The following is a 21,639-nucleotide window of genomic DNA, read 5'->3' as shown; positions in this document are numbered from 1 at the left end:
GGACCTTATTTTGCCCTTGGGGCTGAGCTCTTCACAAAGGAGATGCCTAATGAGGCTTGAGGATGGCATCTCCCTGAGCTTTTTCGGAGGAATCCAGGAGCAGCAGTGACAACTAAATGGTAGCAGCAGTGACACCAACACAGCAGACATTTATGGAGTGGTGACCACGTGCTCAGGGCTAAGCGCTTTCTAGTCATCATCTCATTGAACTCTCTCAACAAAGTGTGTGGCTACTTTTATTACTTCCACTCCACAGATGACGCCCGAGCCTGGGAGAGGCTTACTTAGAATACCACAGTCATTGTAGAGCTGGGGTTGCCAGGAGTCCCGGGCCCCAGGCTCCAGTCGCTCTTCCCACCATAGGAGCTGGCAGGACTGGGCTTTGGAACCTCATCTCCTACCACCGTGTTTTTGGAAGTGTCTATTCTTTTAGGTTCTGCTAACCAAGCCAGGACTAAACCAAAAGGAGAACTCACAAAAGGGTAGCCTTAGGATGTTCACTCAAAACTGCAGGGCATACAATGGTGAATAAGTAAATAGGTTTAAATGGTTTTTAAATTTTAAATTTAAAAAATAAATAAGGCTGGGCATGGTGGCTCACACCTGTAATCCCAGCACTTTGGGAGCCAGAGGCGGGCAGATCACTTGAGGTCAGGAGTTTGAGACCAGCCTGGCCGACATGGTGAAACCCTATCTCTACTAAAAATACAAAAATTGGCCAAGCGTGGTGACATGCGTCTGTAATCCCAGCTACTCAGGAGGCTGAGGCAGGAGAATTGCTTGAACCTGGGAGTTGGAGGCTGCAGAGAACTGAGCTCGTGCCACTGCACTCCAGCCTAAGTGACAGAGCAAGACTCTGTCTCAAAAAAATAAATAAATAAATAAATAAAATTAAAAACAAAAAACTGTAGAGTATTATCTAAGCCTGGTCATTTTATGCTTTCCTGGCAGCACTTTCTGATCAGGAATAAGATGGGAGAGGCCAGATTGAATCAGTTTATCTGTTGGAAGGAGATAAAAGGAGAAAGTTTTTCCAAGCAGTCCCTAAGGGGCAGATTTTTTGTTGTTGCTATTGTTCTTAACTACTATAAAAATGGTTCATGTGTGTGGTAATAAAATTTCAAACAGTTACAAAGGGTACAGAAAACATAAGTTTTCCACATCTATTGGCCTACCCCTAGATTCACTCATTAGAGGTAAACATGTAAAATCAGATCTAGGTTTTGTCCTCCTGTAGTTGTAGACAGAATTCTAAAATATGTTTATACTCCTCTCTCTTAGCTTATCTGCTTTAAACATTATTTGAAGACTCCTCTATACTTTGAATAGTGAGGAATTTAACTCAGTTATATTTCACTCATGCTCCCCCTCCCAATTTTTATTTTTATATTTAGTCTATCGGAATCTTTGTAACTTTAAATAATATACTTACATCTCGATTTCTTGGCCCCTCACCTTTTACAGTACATCTAGCTTACACAGTGTAAGTTCAGGAAAATATATAAGGCAGACTTCCTTCCACCTTGTAATGGACATGGTGGTGTGGTGCGCTGCCCAGAGCCCTTTCAGGACCAAGGCCTCGATTCCCCAACTTTGGGGAGTGCTGGCAGCTAACGGGTCTCAGGTGAGTCCCTCTCCAAGAATTGCTCTTGGCAGAAGGGAGATACCTGGAGATTATGTGAGAGATTATGCCACCTCCCAGAGGGCAGCCCATATCCAGTGACTGGTCAGTATGGGTTATGTGTTATAATGGCCTAGCCAGCCTATTGGCCTTAATGGAGCAACTTCGAAGGGCCATCTACCTCCTCCCAAACTTCTTGCAGCATCGACTGGGGTCTTGTATCTACTCACTCCTCCCCTGCCTGGTCTTGGTTCCTTCAACCTTCACAGGTGATGTTTCTGAGAATACTCTCTAATAACCCCCCTGTACCCAAGTCTTAGAGTTTCAGAGTCTGTTTTCTGGGGAACTTATAAATACCTTCTCTGTATCTCCTATTTCTATTTCTGATTTTGGTCAGCTAAACAATTAATTTAAATTTTTTTACTGTGAAATATTTCAAACATACAAACAAGAAAAGACAATAATAAAATTAAACCAGAAGGAACACCACCATAAATAACATTATGTCATTTTTTATTCTACCATGACTTTATTATATTACTTTACCATAATTTCATCTTCCATGCTTTATTCAAAGATTGTTCCTAAGAATTGAAAACAGAAGACAGCAATTATAATATCTTCATTGTGTATTCTTTAGTGATAATCTAAATAGTGAGGTTCGACCTGCAGACAAGCAAATGTAATCCTATGCTATTCCAACTGAGCCGCCTAAAGGGAACTGTTGCAGGATCAAATGTCAAATGGATTTTTTTTTGCTGTTACAATCTACCATTTGCTTAAAATTGTATTACATTTTGGTTTGCTCCCTTTTCAAATTACAACTTTCTATGTAGATTTTTACTGGAGTCGCCTTTGTTTCATCTTGGTGACAAAATAACATAAACTTTTCCTACTATGATCATGTAGTGTTTTATCAACCATTTTTAAAATGTTTTTGGGAAAAAGCAACTCAAACAAAAAGTTGCCGTAATAGAACAGTGAGTTCTATTCTACAATGAGTTCACCAGTTCTAAATACACACACACATCGCTTCTCAGCCTTTTGGCTGAGATCAAGTGTAAATACACACACACACACACACACCCCACACACTTATATATTTATTTGTAAGCCATTAGAAAATAACTTGTAGAGAACATGACCTATCAGTCTTAAGTACTTCAGCGTACATCTCCTAAAGACAAGGACACAACCAGGATGTCATTATCACACCTGAGGAATTTCACGATGATTTAATAATATCATCTAATATACTATCTATATATAACTTGTAGGTAACATGACACATCACTCTTAAATACTTCAGGGCACATCTAAAACTAATTCGTTCTGGTGAGGCGCGGTGGCTTACACCCGTAATCCTAGCACTTTGGGAGGCTGAGGCTGGCGGGTCACTTGAGGTCAGGAGTTCAAGACCAGCCTGGCCAACGTGGTGAAACCCTGTCTCTACTAAATATATGAAAATTGGCCAGGCGTGGTGGCAGGCACCTATAATCCCAGCTATTTTGGAGGCGGAGGCAGGAGAATTGCTTGAACCCAGGAGGTGGAGGTTGCAGTGAATTGAGATCTCACCACTGTACTCCAGTCCGGGTGACAGAGCGAGACTCTGGCTCAATAAATAAATAAAAATTAAATTAATTAGTTCTGTTTCTAATAGAACTAATTGGCCACATTCAAGGGCTCAATACCCACATGTGGCTAGTGGTTATCATGTTGGATGATGCAACTTGAGGCAGTACCCTGATGCCCACCTTCATTTCCGCTCCACTTTCTATTCCAGTCTTGGCACTTGCACATTATTAATTTTAGCCAAGGCTCTTTCCACCATGGTTTCTCTCTCACAATGGTTCTTTCATTTTCTCTTCCCCAGAAATTATTCAGGCTGTCTCCTGGTCTGCTCACATTTCTCCCTCCCATTATTAAGTGTTGCTATGAATCTGCTCTTCTCTGCATATCTACTCTGTCATCTCAATGGCACGTGAAGCACATGGGCTTAGTCTGTCTCGGATCAGAGATGTGGGGGGATTTTAAGAGTAACCTTTAGATAATAATATAATAGAATTAGAATTAGAAAACCCACTGGTGAGTCTATTTTCTCAGCCCTTAACTGTTTTTTTTTTTTTTTTTTTTTTTTTTTTTGATAGAGTCTCTCTCTATTGTGCAGTGGCAGGATCTCAGCACACTGCAGCCTCTGCCTCCCAGGCTCAAGTGATCCTCCCATTTCAGCCTCCAGAGTAGCTGGGACTACAGGTGCACACCACCACTCCCAGCTAGCTTTTGTTTTTCTTTTCTTTTTTCTTTCTTTTTGGAGACAGAGGGATTTGCCATGTTGCCCAGGCTGGTCTCAAACTCTTGAGATCAACCAATCCACCCGCGTTGGCCTCCCAAAGTGCTGGGATTACAGGCATGAGCCACCATGCCCAGCCAGTTCTTAACTTTTTAGTCCTACCATGTATCTAAATGGATCCAAAAAAGCTATCCCAACCAGTAGAATGAGAGAGGAATAATAACCTTTGTATCCTTCCAGATATATCCTTGAGGATAATAGTGTGCATAGAGAGGCTGTTGTATGCTTTATCCTGCCTACCTCCAGGGTGGCAATAAAAACAAAATGCCCCCTAAATCAATCGACAGCTATTTCAATACCACCAGATTCTGTTTAGAAATACATTGCTCAGATATATTTCATTTACATGAATTCTATGTTCAAAAGGATGGCGGCTCACAGGGAAATCTCATCCTTCCTTTCCTGAGTGGCAGTCAGTAAGGCTACATGGGACTAGCCCCTTATGTTGTCATTAAGATTCCCAAGGTAGTTTATGTCTACCATGGGGGAGACTAGATTGAAGGAATGTTGGAAAGGCTACAGAGGGGAGAATGGACGATGTAGGAACATGTGTGCCCAAACATGGAAACCATATGGAGTTAAGACAAATCACGTTCTATTTGCTGAGGAACCAGATTGATTAAAGACTTTCTTATGACATGAATTGGAAAATTGGACATATGTACACATGAGGCTGATGGAGAAAAAGATGGTTAATCTTGCAAAAGTCTATCAATTTTACTGAGCTATATAAACCCCAACCTGTCCATACTATTGCCATTCCCCTCTAACAGCCACATTCTTAAAATTGCTTGGAGATATTCTAAAATCTGGCCTCCTGTAGGTGTATAACAATTTATGGTCATTTCTATTATTACATTATATGTGTCTTAGTCCATTTTGTGCTGTTATAACAGAATACCTGACACTGGCTAGTTAATAATGAACAGAAATTTACTAGTATATAGTTCTGGAGGCTGGGAAGTCCAAGATCAAGGTGCTGGCATCTTGCCAGAACTTTCTTCCTGTGTCATCATGTAGCAGAAGGTGAAAGGGCAAGAGTACAAGAGAGCAAACTTACTCTCTCAAACCCTTTTTATGAAAGCATTAATCTATTCGTGAGGGCAGAGCCCTCATGACCTAAACCCTTCCCATTAGGCCCCACTTACTCATGCCAATAATGTTGGATTGGGAATTAAGTTTCCAGTACGTGAATTCTGGGGGACACATTCAAACCACAGAAATTGTTTACTAGAGAAAACATGTATACTGTTTGTGTCATTGTTACCATTACGATGTATAATCTGCCAATTAAATACATATGTGTTTTCTTAAGAAAAATGTGAACATGCTAAATACATTGTGTTCTAACTTGCTTTTAAATGTAATACATTTATATTATTTAGTTATTATATAGTATATTAATATATTAAATTATAATAATTTAATATATTATTAAATTCCGTTCATGTGCTAAACTGGATTTTTACTGATTGGCTAAAGAAGGCACATTTCAGCCAGGCATGGTGGTGCATGCCTGTAATCCCAGCACTTTGGGAGGCCAAGATGGGTGGATCTCTTGAGTCCATGAGTTCAAGACCAGCCTGGGCAACATGGTGAAACCCCATCTCTACAAAAAGTTTTTTAAAAAAATTAGCCATGTGTGGTGACATGCTCCTGCAGTTCCAGCTACTCAGGAGGCTGAGGTGGGAAGAACACTTGAGCAGAACTGAGTTGTGATCACGTCACTGCACTCCAGCCTGGGCAATAGAGCAAGACCTTGTCTCAAAAGATAAAAATAAAATAATACACATTTCTAACATTTTTTTAGTCTTCTAGAAATACATCAGAATCTCTAGTCTGCTGATGCCCCTTACTTCCATGATCAGTTTTATCCTGAGTCAATTCCTTACTGCACTTTTTTGCTGTCCTTTCAATGAGAATTGGGAAAGAGTGGGATATTTGGTGGTTCTCTCAGCCAGTCAATGTCAGGAAGCTTGCCTCTTTATATAGCAGCCTTTTTTTGTAATTATCTAATATTTTATTGCATATTGCTTTTTTCTTAGAATAGTAAAAACTAGAAAAGTGAAAGTGCTAATACTAATGATGTGAAATGCAGATCTTTCAACCTTATAACAACTGAGACAAAAAACGGGATTGATTGCATATGCTGAGAGCAGTAAATCTTTACTCATTGGATGTAAGTCAGTTTTCTGGGTATTCCATTGTGAAAGGAAAAATATAAAAATACATAAAGAATAAGATTGAAGTGCTAGGAACATATCAAAGATGTGCCTAAAAACCCAAAATTTATTCAACAATTGAATAAACAAATAAATTACGGTACATTCATTCACTGGAATGTCAACAGTAATCAGATATAATAAACTATGACTATACTCAGTAGAAAAAGGTACAGAGACAACCAATGGAGCAAAGATAATCAATGAAATCAAAAGATGGTTCTTTTACACAATCAAATCCATAAGTAGAAAAATCTATAGAGACAGAGAGTAGATTAGTGGTTGCCTAGGGCTTGAGAGAATGGATAGATGAGATATTTTGGGAGGTGATTGCTAAGGGGTGTAGGGTTTATTTTTGGAGCAATGAAAACATTTTAAAATTGATTGTTGTGATGAATGCATAACTCTACGAATATGCTCAAGGCCATTATATTGTACACTTTAAATGGGTGAATTATATAGTATATGAATTATGCTTTTATTTTTTAAATAAAGTTATTTAAAAATGAAGGCAAGATTAAGACATCCCCAGATAAACAAAAGCTGAGAGAAATCATTACTAGATCTGCCTTGTGAGAGACACTGAAGAGAATCCTTCAGGCTGAAATGAAAGGACACTAGATGGTAACTTGAATCCACAAGAAGAAAAGAGGAGCACCAGTAAAGTTAACTACATGGGTAAATATACAAGACAATGTAAATGTATATTTTGTTTGTAACAATTTTTATTTCCAATCTGACTTAAGAGATAACTGCAAAAAGTAATAACTATAAATACGTGTTGATGGACATATAGTAAATAAAGTAGTAATTTTGTGACAATATTAGCACAAATGAAGAGAAGGAAAATGGAGTTATAAAGAAGCAAAGTTTTGTAATTATTGAAATTAATAATCTACAAATTTAAATTAAAGTTTGTATTCACCAGAACTATGTTATTCTAAACTGTTAATTGTAATCCCCAAGGCAACCAGTAGAAAAAACCTCAAAAAATGTGATAAAAGAAACGGCAAGTTAGCTAAAATAGTACACTAGAAAATATCTATGAGACACAAAAGCAGGCAGTAATGGAGGAATAGAGGCACAAAAAAGACATGACATGTAGAAAACAAGTAGCAAAATGGCTGATATAAATCTTACCCTGTCAGTAATTATATTAAATATAAATAGATTAAATACTCCAATCAAAAGACAGAGAGACTGGCAGAATGGATTGAAAGAAAAAACAACCAAAAGCTGTTTATAAGAAACATTTTAGATTCAAAGACATAAATTGGTTGTATGTAAGAGGATGGAAAAAACATATATGATGCAAACAGTATTTAAAAGAAAGCTGAAGTAGCTATGTTAACATCAGACAAAAATCAACAAATGTTACTACTGCAAAGAAGGACGTTTCACAATAATAAAAGGGTCAATCCATTAAGAAAACTTAACAATTATAAATACATATATGCAACTAACAATAGAGTCCTTAAAATAAATGAAGCAAAACCTCATAGAATTAAAGAGAGAAATAGACAATACACGAATAACAGTTGAGGCCGGGTGCAGTGGTTCATGCCTGTAATCCTAGCACTTAGGGAGGCCGAGTTGGGTGGATCACCTGAGGTCAGGAGCTTGAGACCAGCCTGGCCAACTTGGCAAAACCCCATCTCTACTAAAAATGCAAAAAACTAGCTGGGCCTGGTGGCAGGAGACTGTAATCCCAGCTACTCAGGAGGCTGAGGCAGGAGAATCCCTTGAACCTGGGGGGCGGGGGTTGCAGTGAACCGAGATCGCACCACTTCACTCCAGCCTGGGCGAAAGAGTAAAACTCCATCTCAAAATAATAATAATAATAATAGTTGAAGACTCTAATACCCCACTTTCATTAATAGATGGAATGACAGAAGATCAACAAGGAAATAGAAAACTTGAACCTAAATCAGACATTAATAGAATATTCCACTCAACAACAGCAAAACACACATTCTTCTCAAGTGCGTCATGAAACATTCCCCAGAAGAGACCATATGATAGTCTCAATAAAGTTGTAAGGGTTGAAATCATACAAAGTATGTTCTCCAATCACAGTGGAATAAAATTAGAAATCAATAGAAGAAAATATGTGGGAAATTCAAAAGGATAGGGATATTTTTAAACCACTCCTAAAAAACCAATAGGTCAAAGAAGAAATCACAATGGAAATTAGAAAATACTTTGAAATTAATGAAAACAAAACACAATATACCAAAACTTATGGGGTGAAGCTAAAGAATGGCTCAGAGGGAAATTAATCACTGCATACAACTATGTTAGAAAAGAAGAAAAATCTCAAATCAATAACCTGATCTTCCACCTTAAGAAACTAGAAAAAGATCAAACTAACCCAAGGGAAGCAGAAAGAATGGAATAATAAAGGTAAGACCAGAAGTAAGTGAAATAGAGAAGATAAAAGTAATAGAAAAAAATGAAATAAAAACTTGGTCTTTGAAAAAATTAACAAGTGTGAAAAACCCTTAGCTAGTCTGATAAGAGAAAGAAGATTTGAATTACTAAAATAAAAAATAAAAGAAGGAAAATTACTGTTGACCTTACAGAAATAAAAAGAATTGTAAGTGAATACTATGAAAAGTTGTATGCAAATAAAGTGGATAATCTAGATGAGATAGACAAATTCCTAGAAAGACACAGCTACCAAAACTTAATCAAGAAGAAATAGAAAAGTCTGAATAGACTGAAAATAAATAAAGAGACTGAGTTAGTAATCAAAAAATTGTCACAAGGGAAAGCCTGGAACCAAATAGCTTTGCTAGTGAATGTTATCAAATGTTTAAGGAAGAATTAACATCGCTCCTTCTCAAACTCTTTCACAAAGTAGAAGTGGAGGGAACACTTTTCAATGTGTTCTATGCAGCCAGTATTACTCTGATACCAAAGCTAGAAAATAACACAAGAATACTACAGGCCAATGTCTCTTATGCATATAGATGCAAAATTCTGGACAAATTACTAGTAAATTGAATCCAACAACATATAAAAAGGAACATACATCATGATCAAGTGGGACCTATCTCAGAAAATAAGATTGATTCAACACATAAAAATCAATGTAAATATACCATATTAATACAATAAAGGATAATAATTACAGAATTATTTCAATATACACAGAAAAGGCATTTGACAAAATCTAACTGCTTTTTATTAAAAACCACTTGAAAAACTATGAGTAGAGGGGAAGTTTCCTAACAAAGAACATCTATGAAAAATCCACAACTAGTATCGTGCTTATTAGTGAAAGACTGATCAAAATCTTTCCCAGTAAGACCAAGAACAAGACAAGGATATCCACTCATACACCACTTGTATTTAACATTGTACTAGAAGTCCCAGCCAGGAAAATCAGGCAAGAAAAAGAGATAAAAGGCATCCATGTTGGAAAGAGAAAAGTAAAACTACCTCTATTTACAGATGAGATAATCTTGTATATAGGAAACCCTAAGGAATCCATCCCTCCCAAAAAAATATGTTTTTACTTATTATTATATTCAATATGTATCTATTAGAGCTAAGAAACAAGTTCAACTAGGTTGCAAGATATAAGAGCAATATACAAAAACTACTTATATTGCTGTACACTGGCAATGAATAATACAAAAATGAAATTGAGGAAACAATTCTATTTATAATCAAAACAATTTATATCAAAAAGAATAAAATACTTAGGATGAAATTTAACCGAAGAAGTGCAACCCTTATACATCAAAAGTTGCAAACAAAGAAGACTAAAAAAAAGTGGGAGATATCTCTTGTGCATGGATTGGAAGACTTAATATTGTTAAGAACGCAATGTTTCCCGAATTGCTCTACATAGTTGATGCAACTTGTATCATTTTCCAGCTGTCTTTTTGGCAGAAATTGGCAAGCTGATCTTATACAATTTATAGAGAAATTCAAAGGTTCTGAGTAGCCTAAGCAATCTTGAAAAAGAAGAATAGGCCGGGCGCGGTGGCTCAAGCCTGTAATCCCAGCACTTTGGGAGGCCAAGATGGGCGGATCACAAGGTCAGGAGATCGAGACCATCCTGGCTAACATGGTGAAACCCCGTCTCTACTAAAAATACAAAAAACTAGCCGGGCGAGGTGGTGGGTGCCTGTAGTCCCAGCTACTCCGGAGGCTGAGGCAGGAGAATGGCGTGAACCCGGGAGGCGGAGCTTGCAGTGAGCTGAGACCTGGCCACTGCACTCCAGCCTGGGCGACAGAGCGAGACTCCGTCTCAAAAAAAAAAAAAAAAAAAAAGAAAAAGAAGAATAGCGGCCAGGCGTAGTGGCTCAAGCCTGTAATCCCAGCCCTTTGGGAGGCCGAGTCGGGTGGATCACGAGGTCAGGAGATCGAGACCATCCTGGCTAACACAGTGAAACCCCGTCTCTACTAAAAAATACAAAAAACTAGCTGGGCAAGGTGGCAGGTGCCTGTAGTCCCAGCTACTCGGGAGGCTGAGGCAGGAGAATGGCGTAAACCCGGGAGGCAGAGCTTGTAGTGAGCTGAGATCCGGCCACTGCACTCCAGCCTGGGCGACAGAGTGAGACTCCATCTCAAAAAAAAAAAAAAAAAAAAAAAAAAAAAAGAATAAAGTCAAAAGACTCACACTTCCCAATTTTAAAAATTACTACGAGACAGTGTGGAACCAGCAGAGGTAGAGACATATATATCAATGAGAGAGATTTCAGAGCCCAAAAATAAATCTTCATATTTATAATCCATTGATTTTTGACAAGGGTGACAAAATTACTAATGAGGAAAAAATAGTCCTTTCAATAAGTGGTGCTGGGACAACTGGATATCTACATGCAAAGGAATGAATTTGGACCCCTACCTCACACCATACAAAAATTAACTCAAAATAGATCAAAGACTTAAATGTATAGCATAAAACTATAAAACTCTTAGAAGAAAATGTCGATGTAAATCTTTGTAACCTTGGGTTAAGCAATAGTTCCTTAGATATGACCCCAAAAGAATAAGCAACTAAAGAATAAAAATAGATAACTTGGGCTTCATCAAAATTTAAAATGTTTTACAAATGATATTATCAAGAAAGAAAGTGAAAGATAACCACAGAAAATATTTGCAAATCATATACCTAACAAAGATCTAGTATCAAGAATATATAAACAACTCTTAAAACTCAACATTTAAAAAAATCCATTTTTAAAATGTGCAAAGGATTTGAATAGACCTTTCTCTACATATACCTGAATATATATTATGGGCAATAAGGATATGGAAAGAGTTTCAATATCATTAGTCATTAGGCAAATGCAAATCAAAACCACACTGAGATACAACTTCACAACCACTAGGTGATTATAATAAAAAAGATGAATAACAAGCATTAGTGAGAATGTGGAGAAATTGAAACCCTCAGATATTGCTAGTGGAAATGTAAAACAGGGCAACTGCTGTGGAAAACAGTCTGGTAGTTCCTCAACAGTTAAACATAGAGTGACATATGACCTAAAAGAGTTGAAAACATATGTCCACATAAAAACTTGTACACAAACTTTGTAGTAGCTTCATTTGTAAAAGTCAAAATATGGAAATAAACCAGATGTTCATCAACTGGTGACTGGACACAGTGTAGTATATCTATACAATGGAATGTTATTGGCCCATAGAAAGGAAGGGAGTACTGATACATGCTACAACATGATGAGCCTTAAAAGCATCATGCTAAATAAAAGAAGCCAGTCACAAAAGGACACATATTTTATATATATATATATATATTTTTTGAGACAGAGTCTCGCTCTGTCACCCAGGCTGGAGTGCAATGGCATGATCTCAGCTCACTGCAAGCTCCACCTCCCAGGTTCATGCCATTCTCTGGCCTTAGCCTCCTGAGTAACTGGGACAGGCACCTGCCACCACGCCTGGCTAATTTTTTGTATTTTTAGTAAATACAGGGTTTCAGCATGTTAGCCAGGGAGGTTTTGATCTCCTGACCTCATGATCCGCCTGCCTCGGCCTCCCAAAGTACTGGGATTACAGGCGTGAGCCACCGTGCCTGACCATATTATTCTATTTATATAAAATAGCCAGAATGGGCAAATTCAGAGACAGAAAGTTTATTACTGCTTTTCAAGAGCTGAGGAGGAGAGGAATGGGGAATGATTGCTAACAGGAACAGAGGGGTTTTTTTTAGGGTGATAAAAATATTCTGAAATTAGATAGTGGTACAGGTTTTACAACTCTGTGAAACTCTGTACACTGAATTGTGTACTTTAAAAAGTTAAATTTCATGGTTTGTGAATTATATCTCAATTTTAAAATACACTGAAGAAGTATGAGCAAGTAGAGTGTATCCCAGGAATGCAAGGTTGGTTTAACAATCAAAAATCAGTTACTGTAATTCATCATAATAATGGAATAAAGAAGAAAAACTATAAAATTATATCAGTACACTCAGAAAAGTCCTTTGTTATTTTGTTAAATGACAAAATTCAGTACATATTCAGGATTAAGGCTCCCAACACATTAGAAATAAAATGGAATTTCCTTAACCTGACAAAAGAGCACCTACAAAAAAAACCTACAGCTTACATTATATTTAGTGATAAGAGACTGAATGCTTATCTCTTAAGATCAGGAACAAGGCAAGGATGTGTATTCTCAAAAACCTTCATTCAACATTAAACTCTGCAAAAGGGCAAGTATGTCTGGGTGCAGTAGCTTATACCTGTAATCTCAGCACTTTGGGAGGCCAAGGTGGAGGGTCACTTGAAGCCAGGAGTTCAAGACCAGCCTGGGCAACACAGAGAGACTACATCTTTACAAAACGTTATTTAAAAAATTAGCTAGGCATAGTGGCAGGCACCTGTAGTCCTAGCTACTCTGGAGGCTGAGGTAAGAGGATCACTTGAGCCTGGGAGCTTGAGGCTGCAGTGAGCTATAATTCCACCACTGTGCTCCAGTGCCCGGGGAACACAGTGAGAACTTGTCATACACACCAAAAAAAGAGGCAGATAGGTCAGAAAGGAAAAAGAAAAACTGTCTTTACTCACAAACAACATAATCATCTAAGAAAATCCTAAGGAATCTACATAAAAGCAACTCAAACTAACATAAATATTGCAAGGTTGCAAGAAGTCCCCCCAAAAGTGAAAGCATATGTCCCCCAAGAGACTCGACATGAATATTCACAGTCATTTTATTCAGAACAATCAAAACCCGGAAACAATGCCGTTGTCCAGCAACAGGTGAACAGATAACAAATTGCCCTTGGAGGAGGCATCTTTGGGCCTTGTAGCTGTAGAATCTTTACCCTGTGGAGCAAGAGAGGGTGGAGATGCAGGTGTGGGAAAGGTAGGAGATACTAACTCTGGCCTGGAGATGTCCAGCTGAAGAACAGAGAACACTTGATTGGGAGGTAGAGACTTGAGTTGCACAGCAAAGGAGGAATAAAGGTAACAGGGCTGTGAGATTTGGGAGCAGTAACAGAGAAAGCCTCAGAAGGGAAGGGGTAGAGAGGCACAGAAGCCATGAGAAGGGTGACTTTTGAGGGAAAACTGTAGAAAGAGGATTTTTTTTTTTTTTTTTTTTTTTTTTTTTGAGACAGAGTTTCACTCTTGTTGTCCGGGCTGGAGTACAATGGCGCCATCTCAGCTCACTGAAACCTCTGCCTCCCAGGTTCAAGTGATTCCCCTGCCTCAGTCTCCCTAGCAGCTGGGATTACAGGTGCCAGCTGCCATGCCCGGCTAAATTTTGTATTTTTAATAGAGATGGGGTTTCACCATGTTGGCCAGGTTGGGCTTGAACTCCTGACCTCAGGTGATCCACCCACCTCAGCTTCCTGAAGTGCTGGGATTACAGGCATGAGCCAAGGCACCTGTCCAGAAAAAGAATTTTTATAGAAAGTTGGTATGTGATGTTATTCTCTTTTTTCCTTTTCTTTTCTTTTTTTTTTTTTTTTTTTTTGAGACAGGGTCTCTCTTGTTACCCAGATAAGAGAGAGTGCAGCAGCATGATAACGACTCACTGCAGCCTTCATCTCCCAGGCTCAAGCAATCCTTCCACCTCAGCCTCCAGAGTAACTGGAGTGGTGGTGGTGCACCACCACACCCAGCTATTTTTAAAAAAATTTTCTAGAGGTGGTCTTGAACGCCTAAGCTCAAGTGATCCTCCTGACTCAGCCTCACAAAGTGCTGGGATCATAGGTGTGCACCACCCCAACCGGCCTTATTCTCGTTTTTCAATGTTTCTATTGGATGAGACTCTATACTTGGATAAGTCCAGTTTTATATGGGTTACATAAAATAAATATAACGGCAGTAATAGCTAATAGCTAATATGCTTACTAGGCACTAATCATTGCACTAAGCAATTTAAATATAGTCAATGGTATGAGGTGGCACCATTATATAGATGAGGAAACTGAGGCACAGAGTTTTAAGCGATTGTCCAAGATCACATGGTTATGAAGCGACAGAGCCAGAACATTTGATTTCATATTGAAACCCAAAGCTAAGAAGCTGTTTTCCTGTTCCTGTTTCTTCCTTGACCATGCCTCTCTCTGTATGCTGTCAGGGTTGGGTAAGAAAGGGAAGGATGCTGAAAAGTCATTTGGTTCAGGCCTCACATTTTCAAAGCACTTAACTCCAGTGAGGCCATATATCCAGACTGAGATATTTAGCCGGGCCTGAGAGATGAGGCGATTCACCCAGCTTTTGAGTTACTTCCCATTTCTGGATGCTACCACCTCCAGAGACCCAGGAATTAAATACTCATATAAATTCCATCATTTTCTGGTTGTAGTATCAGTACATTACTTTTAAAACATACCATATTTTTTGTTAATCTTATTTTGATATATCTTCATCTTTAACCTGATGGGAAACTGAAAACTGGAGTGGCCTCTCTTTCAACCTTTGAGACGCCTCACTCCCTTTCCTACTGTCTGAAAGGTGCAGGAGGAGGAGGCCCTGCAGGAAGCAGCTCTGATGCCCACTCTGGCTGCTGCCAGTGGCTGGCTGGATGTGCTTTCAGCATGGCCATACCCACAGGTTGAAGTAGGTCAACAATCGGGGGACTCAGAAGCTGCATGGAGCAAAGTGCATCTATCCGGAAATTTCTGAGCTTCAAGGGAGTTTATAAGGAAGCCACCAGGCCCAGACTGACCAAGAGAACAGGAGCTTTGGATGCAGCATGTTTTTTAACCCAGTGGTTCTCACCTGGGGTGATTGAGCGTCTCCTCCCGTAGGACATCTGGTAATTCTAGAGACTTTTTTAAAATTTTCACAACTGGGGGTTCTACCAGCATCTAGTGGGTGGAGACCAGAGAAGCTGCTAATCTTAAAATGCACAGGATGGCCCGCCGCAACAAAGAATTATCCGCCCAAAATATCAAGAGTGCCACAGTTGAGGAAACGGGTTCTAACCCTCTGGGGCTGGCCTTATGAAGGGCAGCCACACCCCTCCTAAGACGCTTCCTCCAAGGCTGTAAAGCCGGAGAGTGATGGACTGTAGGCCACTCCACCACGGGATTTCCCCTTCATCACCTGGCCACCCACTCTGGCCCCCTTACTGGAGGGCTCCGCCCTCAGGTAAATGTTTTCCCTACTTGTTTGGGAAACTTTGAGAAAAATCCCCTTTAGCCATCTTCTGAGCAGTGAAGATGTACCATATGTGCTTTTTCCACCAAAAAAACATTAAAGCGGCTAGGGGATTTTTATTATTTTAGCTCAAATAACAAAATAGTGGCGGCCAACTCCTTTAAAGGCGACTGTCAGCGGGGCGCTCAGATGGAACTCAGAAAAAAAAGAGAGTGAGTTTAGTATCAGTGGATCAGGGGAGTGGGGATAACCTGGGAATCCTGGTCTGGTGGGGCAGGCGACACAGACACAAGGCCTCCCCCCACCCCCAGCCTCGAGCCCCCTCTGCGCGGGGCCCCTGGGGGCCTGAGGACATTTGCATGTACTCTCAGGAGATTCTCCTTTCTTCTCCCTGGGTTTCATCTTTAATAACTAGATGATGGGCTGTTGGGGAATGCAGGGCCAGCGCTCTAGGAAAGTGAAACTGCCTTGCAGAGGGAAAGCAACGCACTGTGGCCCCGAAAGACCCAGACCGCCAGCGGCCCGGGCAGCCGCCGAGGGCACCGGCTCACACTTCCTGCCTCTCACAAGCTCTTGCTTGGCATGCATTGGTGACTTGAACTGGGGGTTAACCCAAAAAGATCAAGTGCGAGCTCAAGGCGGATGATGAGAACAGATTCCGGGCTGGTTAACCTCAGAAAGCGGGAGTCCGTTGGTGCTAATGAGGCCAAGGGAGCCCGGCTCCTTTCTGCCCCCAGGCAGGTGAGAAAGAAAGAACGGAGACGAAAGAGGGCCCGCTGTGTCTGCCCCTCTTGGCCCGGAAGCCCAGCTCGACCCTGAGGCCACAAACTGCCCCCTACTGGAGAAATGGCTGCAGGATTTCTCCTCCATCAAATCGCTGTGTCAGAGCCAGTTGGGGGCTTTTAAAAGACACCCATGCTCAGGCCCCCACCAGGCCACCTACATTGAAATATCTGAGGCTAAGTCCCAAACTAGAATTTCCTTCCTTCTTTCTGGCCTTGGGAGATTTTGCACCTCCTTCCAGGGAAGGAAGCCTGACTTCTGAAATGATTCTCACGAAAGAGAAGTGCTCCGTTCTGCAGTGAGCCAGACCAGGGGGGCCACACCACGGACTCCCAGGAGGCTTCTGCCTGCGTGGCTCTTCTGCTCTCGTTTCCTTAACGATTGGGCCAGAGCATCTCTGCTCTTGTGAAATATCAGGCAATTAGATTTCGAAGTCTTTGAAGTGGGCAGATTCACCAGGCGTTGGGCTGAAGTTTCTATTTGTCCTGGCACTGGGAATAGCAAAGGAACAGGGGGACTGAACTGGTAAGACTATAGCAGGTTTGTTGCACTTTTAAAAAACTTGTTTTCAAGTACCTTAAGAACCCATTTATGTGCAGTATATCCTGCTACTGATTTTGAACAAGGATGATCCAATAGGCAGTGGTATTAAAACGCTGAAATAGAGGTTGACAAGTAGCTGCTTCCCTAAATCCTTGGAGTTTCCTCCTTTGGCACCACCCCTCTTCCCACCTCCCCAGGATCCAGCAACTAAAAGGTTATTTCCTTGGCACAGCAAGGGGTAGGGGCTGTGCTGAATGGTGGGAACCCATGCTACATGGGTTGTCAGCTGGGTCACCCCTAATTAGAAATCACTTCAGTCTACTCAGAAAGCAGCTTGCTGCAGGACTCTGCCGGCCGTATTTAGTTAAAGCAGTATAAGGTTTTTGTTTTTGTTTTTTAAGTTAAAAACTCATGTTGTGTTGCCTGTGTACCAGAGACTATTCTAAGAACTTTACAAACCTTAACTCATTTGATCCTTGTAACGACCCTATGATATTGGTGATATCCTCCTGTTTTCTAGGTTTGGAAAGAGGCACAGAGAGGTGAAGTCTCTTGCTGATATCTTCTAGACCGCGCTGGCTGCAGGGTCTGTTGCTCCCAACCAGAGGAAATAGAACCATGAAAGAACAAGGTAGGGTTTTCTTTCTTCTGCCAAACTGAGATTCACAAAGTGGACTCTAGCGTTCTTCCTCTCTGCCATTCCCTGCCACCAAATTTACACCTGGGGAAACAGTGGCTCAGAGAGGAAAGGAGACCTTCCTACAATCTGAGAGTCAGTTGGGGGCAAAGCCAGGACCAAAATGCTGCCTCTCAACTCCCCCTCGACCTCATATCAGATTGCTTACATCCAGCTAAATGTCTCCCCAGAAATCAGTTGGGGAATATGATGATTTTAAGTCCATACATTCTTTATTTAATACCCCTCCCTCCAAAAGGTAGAGACTCATTTGCCTCCCCTCAAGTGTGGGCTGTACTCAGTGCCTCCCTTCTACTTTTTTTTTTATTTGTTTTTAAGTTAGGGTCTCGCTCTGTCACCCAGACTGGAGTGCAGTGGCTCAGTCTCAAATCACTGCAACCTCCACCTCCTGGGCTTAAGCGATTCTTCCACCTCAGCTCTGCCCAGCTAATTTTTTGTAGAGACAAGGTCTCACCATGTTGCCCAGGCTGGTCTCGAACTCCTGGACTCAAGCAATCCTCCTGCCTCCGGCCTCCCACGGTGCTAGAATTACAGGCATGAGCCATGCCACCCACCCCTGCCTCCTTTTTAACGAGTAGAGCAAAAATAGAGGACTAGGTCATAAAAGGCACTGCAACTCCTCTCTCTCTCTCTCTCTCTCTCTCTCTCTCTCACTCTCTCTCTCTCTCTTTCTCTTTCTTTCTTTCTCTGTCTCTTGTTGTTCACTCTCCGGGAAGCCAGTTGCCATGTTATGGGGAGGACACTCAGGCAGCCCCGTGGGGAGACTCGTGTGGGGAGGAACTGAGATGTCTCACCAACAGCCGTATGAGGGAGCCATCTTAGAAATGAATCTTCCAGCCTCAATCAAGTCTTCAGATGACCAGAGCCTCAGCTGATAACTTGGCTGCAGCCTCATGAGAGGCCCTGAGCCAGAACCACTCAGCCAAGGTGTTCCTAGATTCCTGCCTCTCAAAAACTGTGTGAGATAAATAGATGCTTATTGTTTAAAGTTGTTTAAGGTAATTCATTGTGTAGCGATAGATAACTAAAACAGGAGGCTCTACATCTACTCTTTTTTTTTTTCTTGGAAACACAGTCTTGCTCTGTCACCCAGGCTGGAGTGCAGTGGGGCAATTTTGGCTCATTGCAACCTCCGCCTCCCTGGTTCAAGCAATTCTCATGCCTCAGCTTCCCAAGTAGCTGGGACTACAGGAGTGCGCCACCAAGCCCAGCTAATTATTTTGTACTTTTAGTAGAGACAGGGTTTCACCATGTTGGCCAGGCTGGTCTCAAAGTGCTGACCTCAAGTGATCTGCTTGCCTCGGCTTCCCAAAGCCCTAGGATTACAGGCGTGAGCCGACGCACCCAGCCTACCTTTACTCTTAAAATATCATAAATGCTCAGAGTCTTTTGAGGAGTCTTTTATCCCAAAGTAATCCAACTATATTTCTTTTAAAAATTTAGGGCAATTCAGGCATTTTAATGCATGTGACCCTACCCCTCCCACATTCTCCCACCCTTCATTATTTCAAACTGGAGAGGTCTTTTGAATTTTTTTCCTGAACATGTTTCTAGAAAGTTTATACCAAGTAAAACAGCTATATCCAAGTTCCTAGTAATTATTACAGCAATTACAAGAGTTCCAAGCATAATAAAGTAATCTAAGGGCAGGATGTTTGGAGGTATGGTTATTTCTTGGCGTTCTTCTAATGAGAGCCTGGAGCTGAGTAGCATCTTGGCAGCTGTTTACTGTTTGAATACGTTAGACTGCTCCCGACTCTGTCACTTGCTAGCTGTGTGACCTTGGGCAAATGATCAAACTCTCTGTGCCTTAATTGCATATAAATTTTAGAATCTAATTATAATACCTGCTCTGTGGAATCCTGGGGAAGACTAAAATGAGAGGTGGTAGAGCATGGTGCTTATGAGCATTGAACCAAATTGCCTGGAGTCCTAGCTCCAGTGACTTTTCTAGCTGTATAATCTTGGGAATGTTACCTAATCTCCTTGTGCCTCAATATTCCACATACATAAAATGAGGTGAGGTGGGGAAATGGTGCCTACCTCCTATGACTGTCATGAGAATTAAATGGACCCAATTCATATACTATTCCTGGTACACAGTAAGTAACATATGGCAAGGATGCTAGGTATAGTTGTGCAGGTTGTTCACTGTTCAAGGGCTCTGACCTGAGAGGTCAAGTGAGGGCTTGCCAGGCCATACACTTAGGTATGAGGTTGCCTCCTAGAGGTGGCACTGTTTTCTAATTTGTACCAGGCCCTATGTGAGCCAGCTGTCAGCATAAGGGTTTGTAGTATCCAGCAGCCACTACCTTAGCACTATCTTTAGGCTTTAGGCTGACGTTCACTGAGCACATGCCGGTTTTATTATAACTATTACTTGGTAGCTTCCTGGAGTTCTCCAGGATAACTTCAGTGGGATGCCTATATCCCAAACCTTGCCATTACCATTCAGATACTATGCTGAAAATCAAATAAAAAATATTAGCAAGGTAAAAAGTTTAAAATCCTGCAGGACAGTATTATATATTGCTTAGGCATAGATACAGATGTGGTTCAAGTATAGAAAAATGCATAAGAATGATAAACCCCACATCTGGATAATGGGTTACCTGGGTTGGGGAGGAAGTGGAATTAGGAAGGAATGAAAGAAGCTTCGGCTCTGTTCATAATTTATTTCTTAAGCTTAATGGTGGCTACATAAGTGTTTATTATTTTTTAATCTTAAATATTTAAAAATAATGTATAATTAGTACTATTAAGTAAGACCCATCTTTCTAGGTAAGAACTAATTTTGCATTTCTCTCCTCATTAGTCTCTGTTAAATATTAAATCAGTACATTGATGGGGAACCAAGCAATCATTCATTCAACAAGTGTTTACTTAGACCACTTGTAGAATTTATAATAACCTGTTGGTTATTTGACTATATTTTTTTCTTTCTGTGAGGGCAGAGTCTCTGTCTTATTCATATTTATGATTTCTGCTCCATAATAGGTGATAAATAAATGTAATTTAAACTGAATGAAACACAAATATGACTATTATTGTCCTGAAAGAGCTTTTAATACACTAGGGGTGAGAGATGAAATAAGATAATGCAGGTCATAAGCGCCATAAATGAAGAGAAAAAGGAATTCGCTGTGCATCCATTCATCTGAAAACCATTTACTAGGCATCTATTAGGCACTGAGCATATGACTATAAACAAGAGAAACACAGACTTAGCTTTTTACGTGGCCCACTTCTCACCACTTTCATCACTGTCTAAGTGGCCTACGCTGCCAGCATCTTTTGTTTGGATGGTTGCAATAATCCAATACTGAAATCCTAACTCATCTCCCTACTTCCACTTTGCTCCCCTATAGTAAAATCTCAACTGTGTCCAGAGAGATGCTCTTAAAACCTAAGTCAGAGCATGTCACTCCTCTGCTTTTCCAACTCCAATGGCTTCTCATCTGTAGGAGATTGCAGAAATTGCCACAATTCTTTAAATTTTTCGTGTCAAGAAATGAAGTCTGTTTCTCAGCTCATTGAGTCTGAGCTGGCCTTGTGACTTTCCTTGGCCAATAGGATGTGGCAGGTTCTGAGTTCTGTGCTAGCTCTGAGCCTGGGTTCCATGGGGCTTCGAATGCTTCTGCTCCTACTCTTGGAATCCTGCCACTGTCAAATAAACATGCTCCAACCAGCCTGTTGGGGGATGAGAGACTATGTGGAGGAGAAATGCCCAAGGCAAGACCAAGCCAGACCAGTCAATTATCAGCCAACCTACCAGCTGTCTGAGGACACATGACAGAGCCTAGCGCCTAGCTGAGATCAGCCTAGCC

This window comes from Macaca nemestrina, chromosome 7, assembly GCF_043159975.1.
Source record: "Macaca nemestrina isolate mMacNem1 chromosome 7, mMacNem.hap1, whole genome shotgun sequence".
Taxonomy (NCBI): Eukaryota; Metazoa; Chordata; class Mammalia; order Primates; family Cercopithecidae; genus Macaca; species Macaca nemestrina.
Note: the sequence above shows the minus strand (reverse complement) of the source record.